The sequence below is a fragment of the Eptesicus fuscus genome, chromosome 10 (genome assembly GCF_027574615.1).
Source record: "Eptesicus fuscus isolate TK198812 chromosome 10, DD_ASM_mEF_20220401, whole genome shotgun sequence".
Classification (NCBI taxonomy): Eukaryota; Metazoa; Chordata; class Mammalia; order Chiroptera; family Vespertilionidae; genus Eptesicus; species Eptesicus fuscus.
This window is the reverse complement of record NC_072482.1, coordinates 37,543,556-37,551,062: the sequence shown is the minus strand read 5'-3', so window position 1 is coordinate 37,551,062 and position 7,507 is coordinate 37,543,556. Positions and strand designations below refer to the sequence as shown.

The following is a 7,507-nucleotide window of genomic DNA, read 5'->3' as shown; positions in this document are numbered from 1 at the left end:
ATTTGTTTAAAACCATAGGAATTTCTTAAAGTAGCTCATGCCATAAAAGAAATTCAGATCTTTAACTTATGGTTTCTGAGTCTAAATCTATTTGTCCTTTCAATAACTATAAGAAATTTATAAAATTTGGGTTTTACCCTCTTACAAATTTTACTATTAAGCGAAAATTTACTGAGAAAATAAAGAAAAATCATTAATTTACCCATATATTTGATAATTTATCTCAAAAGAAAATTTTAATCTAGATGGTCTACCTAAGTTATTTGATTTGCATATGAAGGGCTAAATTGAAAATATGTAGGTTAAGGTAATTATCTATTTTTAGACAAACATGGGTTGAAAATAAAATGTAAACAGTAAACATAAGAAATCTGGGATAGCTTTATTAATAGCAAACAAAAGAAACCTCATGACAAGAAAATATTAGCAAGAGATATAGAGAAACATTTCATAATGAAAAAAAGGTCAATTATTCAGGAAGATTAAAAAATCCTTAACGTGGATGCACATAATAGCAATTATAGAATTTCCAAAAATATGAAGCAAAACCTGAAAGAACTGTGGAAAAAAAGGGGCCACATGCTAACCTGACTAGCTCAGGGAAGGCCTGCATGGTGACTTTGTAAACTCAGAGACCTAAAGTCACCACAAAGGATGGTCTGAAATTAAAACTTTTAAAACTGAAAAGCAGTTTATGGTGGGTATTCATGTCCTAGGCCAGTATCTTGTCTGACAAAGGTCAATCTTTACCTTAACTGAGCCTGTCTATTGTCTTTTTGCATCTATGATACCATATCCTTGGAATGTCAAAGTAATTTTCCTTTTTCTGGACCCCTCAAAGCACAGGCACCGCTCTGTGGAGACCACAACCCCCCTAATTGTTATTGAGTTCATTGTTGACTGTTCACTATCCTGTACCCACCTAAGTAAAAGAAGTGTGTGTCTATCATTTTACTTTTTATCCAATCCAAGAGGTTTCCCCTTTGCTTTCTCCTGCCTCCCTAATCCATGACTAATGGATTTCATATAACCCACTTACATCTCTTTTTTATTGTAATGCATAAAACGAGGTGCAAAACTGCCATTCTCCGGAGCATTATCTCAAGTCATTGAAATTCTGCTTTTGGGCATTTGTTGACAGCTTGGCTCAAATAAACTCACAAAACTTCTGCACAGATTTGAATGTTTCTTATGTTGACAGAACTTAAGGAAGAGGTAGACAAACCCACAAACATATGTGAAGATTTTAACACACTTCTTTCAATAAATGATAGAATAACTAGACCTGGAATAATAATGATCTATACCAATAATAGAGGAATATTCAAATTATCTGGGATGCTGTCACATCACGACCATTCAGCAGGGTGGGTGGGGCTGGGGGGCCCTAGGGCAGGAATCCGAGTCTCTCTCGATTTCATCCCGCCCAGGCAGACTCCCCCGTGGCCCCGCAGCGAAATCCTGACGCGGACCCAGGGTTTACTAAACTTTACTGGAGCTGCTCCCCACACCCCCACCCCCTGCGCCAGGACTGCGCTTCCCGCAGCAGGGCGCCCCAGCAGCCTCCAGACAGGTGAGCGGCTGGGGAGAGCCGAGTGAGGTGGGGGTGGCAGGGAGCCACGGAGGGGCAGGGCGGCTGGAGCCAAGTTCCTGGGGGTCTGAGGAGAGTGCCTGACAGGAGCCCGGACTGCAAAGAAGGAAGAGGAAGCGGCCACAGGGAGCTCTTCCAATCCCCCTGCACGGACACCCTACCCCAGCCCCCGCACCCCTTTGGGGACAGACGACACCCTACCCCAGCCCCCGCACCCCCGGGGGGATGGGGAGGCTGACTGGATGGGGAGAAGACCCAGCCTCAGGGGTAGCCACAGCCCGCACCTCCGACTCCCAATCTCTTCCCCCGCCACCCCTGCCAGGGGTGCCCACAACAATAGCATGCTGGCGACGACCCGTCAGTGCCCCCAAGACACCCAGGGCCCATGGCCCGCCGCTGCCAGGCCTCCTCTGCTGGGGCGGGCACGCATCTCCTCCCTAGAACTCCAGACCCGGGTGGAGGCAGGTCTGAGCAGCCCCCCAAGGTCAGACCCATCCCCGCCGACAGCAGCGGCACTGTCTCTGCAGTGGAATCGCATTGAACTCACCAGGGCCGTGGCTAAACCCTCCCTCCTAGTCCTAGTCCGCCTGGCCCCACCCTGGCCCAGCGCCCTGCCCTGCTCCAGCTGTGAAAAGGCCACATACAATTTAATGAATGGCTCCAAGTGAGGAGGTTTGACAGTTACTCCCCCTTCAGCCTCGCTGCCCCCTTAGCACCCCCTTACTGCCCCCCCTACCGGCCAGTGCCTCCAGGGACGACCACCGCTACAGGGCTGCTGGCTAGAGCCTGCCCCTCCGAGGCCTGCAGAACCCTCTGCAAAGCTTCCGTAGCTACAGTCCCAGGAAACAATCATGCCTTCCTCCCCTAATCAGCACCTGCTACCTGTGAGGGTATCCGTGGGCTTAAAAATAACAATCCCTTCCTGTTTAGACATCACTTACTTGATGAAACATTTCTAGTTTTATTAGCTCAGAACCTCCTCATGACAACCCAGTGAGGTAGGCAGAGAAGAGATTACAATTCCCATGGCATATGCGTATACATATGTATATACATATTCAGAAATGAAGCTCAGAGAGGAAAAGTGTCAAGCCCAATAGTTCCCAAGGTGCAGCACATGCCCCACAGGGGGGGCAATTTGATTTTAAGTGGGGGCAATTTGAGAATGCGTTAACAGTGAATTTTTTGCATTTCTTATGGTTCTAGGGGGCCTCATCTACAGCATATCCTATATAATAAAAGGCTAATATGCAAATGACTGAATGGTGGAATGACAGGTCACTATGATGCTCACTGACCACCAAGGGGCAGACACTTAACGCAGGAGCTGCTCCCTGGTGGTCAGTGTGCTCCCACAGGGGGAGCGCCGCTCAGCCAGAAGCCGGGCTCAGCTGGCGAGCACAGCGGCAGTGGTGGAAGCCTCTCCTGCCTCTGTGGCAATGCTAAGGATGTCCGATAGATGGCTTAGTGGGCCTGAGCCGTCAGTCGGACATCCCCCCCAGGGCTCCCGGACTGCAAGAGGGCACAGGCCAGGCTGAGGGACCCCCTCCCAAAGTGCACGAATTTCGTGCACTGGGCCTCTAGTGATAATATAAAAGATTTGGAAAGTACTACCAATCAGCTTGAACTGATTGGCATTTATAGAACATCACCTTATCGACAAAAGATGTACATATATTCACATGGGATATTCAACTTGACAGATCATATACTAAGACACTAGGTTCTCTAACCATAAGAAAAACAATTAGAAATATCTAGGAAAATCCCTCAAATATTAGGAAAATAACACATTTCTAAACAAATTAGGGGACAAAAAAAAGTATAAATGTAATTAGAGTTCTTTTAAATAGAATGATACTAAAAAGACACCATGTCAAAATTTGAAGGAGAAAGCCAAAAGAGCTTGTAAAGGAAAAATAATAGCTTCAAATGCTTATTTTTATAAAAGAAAGGTTTAAAGTCAATGACCCACATTTCTACCTCAGAAAATTAGGAAAAAAAATAGCAAATTAAAACCAGAGGAAATACAAGGAAGGTATCATAGAGATATAATTAGGATGCAATTCAATAAGAAAGAAACAATGAAGAAAATTTAAAAGGCAAAAGTTTTTCAAAGATTAATAGAATTGATTAATATCTAGAAGAACGTATCAAAAATAAAATAAAATAAAATAAATAAAATAAAGAGAAATAACACCAATCACACCGAGATCAGGAATAACAAGAAAGATTCACTATATATCTTCCAGCTATTAAAAAAGTAATAAGGCAAAATGAAGATCTATGCTAATAAATTTGAGAATTTATGATGAAATGAATATGTTTTTTGAGAAAATATACTGACCAACAATTCATAAAAAAGACAAAAAATTCTGAGTACCCCTATATCTATTAAAGAAATTATATGTTTATTAAAAACCACAGTCATACAAAAATTCCATTTCCACATGGTTTCACTATTGATTCTAGTAAACAATAAAAAAAGAAATTGTACCAAGTTTATACAAAATAAAAAATATAAAGGAGGGTAGAATAAACCTCCAAGTCTTTTTGTAAAAAACAAATAAAGGGGAAACATAACAACTTATTTTATAATTTGACATGTATATTGGCATAACCCTGATATGAAAATTTACAAAGTATTGCAAGGGAAAAAATAAAACCAATATAAACCAATATGTATAATAAACAGATTCAAAATACATTTACAAAATGCTAGTAAATCAAACCTGCCATTTATAAAAATCACCACCATCATCATCAAGCAGTATTTTTCCAAGAATGAAAGATTGGTTTAACACTCAAAAGTCAATCATTGTAGCCCTGGTAGAGTGGCTCAGTGATTGAGCATCACCTATGAACCATGAGGTTATAGTTCGGTTCCCAGTCAGGGCACATGCTTGGTTTGCAAGCTCAATCCCCTAGTGGGTGTGCAGGAGGCAACCAATCAATGATTCTCTCTTATCATTGATGTTTCTATCTCTCTCTCCCTCTCCCTTGCTCTCTAAAATCAATAATAAAATATATATTTTTTAAGAAGTCAATCACTGTAATTGAACATAGTAACAGAATAAATTATTTAAAAATCAATGTATGATCATCTTAATAGTTTCATAAGAAACTTTATCCCTAAGACTGAAAACACAACAAGGACATCTAACTCTTCTTATTCCTATTAAATACTTTAATAGAGATAACAGACCATGAAATACAGAAAGAAATGAAGATAGATTGGAAAAAAAAAGAAGGAAAATTCTACTTTTATATACAGCATAAATGCCTATAGAAAACTCTAAGGAATCTTAAAACAAACAACTACTAGAATTTATGAGTGAATTTAGCTAAGGCTTAGGAAACAAGTTCAATATGTAAAAATTGATTATGTCTACACAAAATCCATTTAAGTTCAAATTTTTAAAAAGCAAACTAATTAAGAATTTGACAGTAGATGTGAAGGACTTGGACCTGGAAAACTATAAAACATTGTTCAATAAATTAAAGACCTAAATAAATTAGAGAGATATACTGTGTTCATGGATTGGGAGACTTAAGATCTTGATTCTCCTCAAATTGAACTATATACACAATCCTAATCAAAATTCCAATCAACTTTATTTTTAGAACTTGATAAATTCTAAATTTTATACCAAAACTGTAAAAAAATATAACAGCCAAAATAATCCTGAAAAACAAAACAAAACCAGAAAAATCAGACTGCTTAACTGCAACACACAATACAGACAAACCAAGCAATCAAGACAGTGTGGTATTACAATAAAGACAGAGCAATGAAACAAAACAGCAAGTTTAGAACTAGGTCCACATTTTTATAGTCAACTCATTTTCGACAAAGGCATCATGGAAATTGGGAAAGTAAAGTCTTTTTAACAAATAGTGCTAAAACAATTAGTTAAATATATGAGAAAAAATGAACTCTGTCATCTATTCTAATCTTACCCAAAAATTACATTTAGCTGAATCACAGACCTAAAACCTAAATGTAAAAATAGGATAAATAAGGTACAGGAAAGATTATTCATCAAAGTCAAAAAAAGCACTAATCATTAGAGAAAAACTGACAAATTAGACCACGAAAGTTCAGTCTGCTAAATGACGTCATCAAAACACTAATATAAAGGAAAACAATGAACTGGAAAGAAATGTTCACTCTGAATCTGACAAAGGACTTGGATACAAATATGTAAAGAATTTCTACAAATCATTTAAAAAAAAGGCAAACAACCCAACTAAAAAATGCTCAAAACACACACACACACACACACACACACACACACACACACACATATATGTCATAAAAGAAGCTATAAAAAGAAACTATACAGGGGTGGGCAAAAGTAGGTTTATAATTGTGAGTATGCATATTCTTGTACTATTATTTATTGATTATTGTCTTTATTATTATAATTAACCTAATTTTGCCTGCCCCTGTATAAAAGGTTTCAACATTATTAGTTATTAGAAAAACACATTAAAATCACAGTGATAAACCACTTCACACCCACAAAAAGAGCTAAAATTAAGAAAGATGTGAATGCAACTGGGACTCTCACACATCAGTGGTGGAACTGTAAAATGACAACCATTTTTGGAAAAGGTTTCACAGTTTCCTATATTTGAACAAATATAGCCTAGGAAATCCACTCATTTATTTACCCAAGAAATATAAAAATATATGTCACAAAAAGGCTTTCTGGTGGCTGTTCTCCTTCCAATAAGGCTGAAAAAGCAGACCTAAAGTCCCACTTCCACAAAAACTGGCAGCAGTGCGTTACCACGTGGTTTAACCAGCTGGCACTCAGAATCCGAAGATGCAAGGCCCAGCAAGCCAAATTCAAAGCACATGGCACTGCCCTGCACCCTGTACTGGGACCCATCCAGCCACTTAGTGAGATCTCCCAAGAAGAGGTACCACACCAAAGTGCAACCCAGCAGGGGCTTCAGCTTGGAGGAGTTGAGGGTGGCTGGCATCCACAAACACATGCCTGGGACCATTGGGATCTTGATGCATTGGAGGAGGGGGAAAAGTCCAAGAAGGCCCTGTAGGCCAACATGCAGTGGCTGAAGGAGTGCCTCTACAAACTCATACTCTTCCCCAGGAAGCCTTGGCCTCCAAGAAGGGAGACAGTTCTGAAGATCTCAGGTTGGTCACCCAGCTGACAGGACTAGTCATGCCCATACCGAAAATCTACAAGAAGGAGAAAGCCAGGGTCATCACGGAGGAGGAGGAGAACTTCAGCCTTTTGCCAATCTTCACATGGCCCGTGCTACTGCCGGGCTCTTTGACATCCAGGCAAAAAAAAACCCCAGAAAACAAAAAACAAAACACCAAAGAAGCTGCAGAACAGGATGTTGAAAAGAAAAAATATAGTGCTGTTGCCAACTTGTGATTTAAAAGAAGACTTGTATAAGAATTTTCATAGCAACTTTAATCAAAATGGCCCCAAACTAGAAATAACCCATGTGTTTTTCAATAACAGGACGAATAAACAAATTTCAGTATATCTATACAATGACATACTGCTCAACAAAAAGGAATGAACTACTAACGCATTCAACACCATGAATGAATCGCAAAACATTTTATCGAGTGAATAATAAATACACAAAAGTGTGCATACTCCAAGTTTCTATTTAAAAGACATTGTAGAACAAACTAATCACTGGTTAGAATAATTTTTATCTAGGAGATGGAGAGGGGAAAAAAGAGTGAAGGGCTGAGATACACTGGTATGTTAATTGAGTCAGGGCCATCAATGGTACACTTAATATTTTCCATTCCATTGTATGTAAATTTTACCTCAATAAAATAGAGGGTTTCTAGCAAAGATGAAGTTTAACCCATAGACACAGACAGTGGGTGGTGAAGGCTTGGGGGTGGGGGGAAGGTGGGAG

General features: G+C 39.7%; 1 pseudogene; it reads left to right on the top strand.

The window, feature by feature from the left end:
- The first annotated feature begins 5,452 nt into the window (after positions 1-5,452).
- On the top strand, positions 5,453-7,002 carry LOC129150560 (60S ribosomal protein L13-like; annotated as a pseudogene).
- The last annotated feature ends 505 nt before the right edge of the window (positions 7,003-7,507 follow it).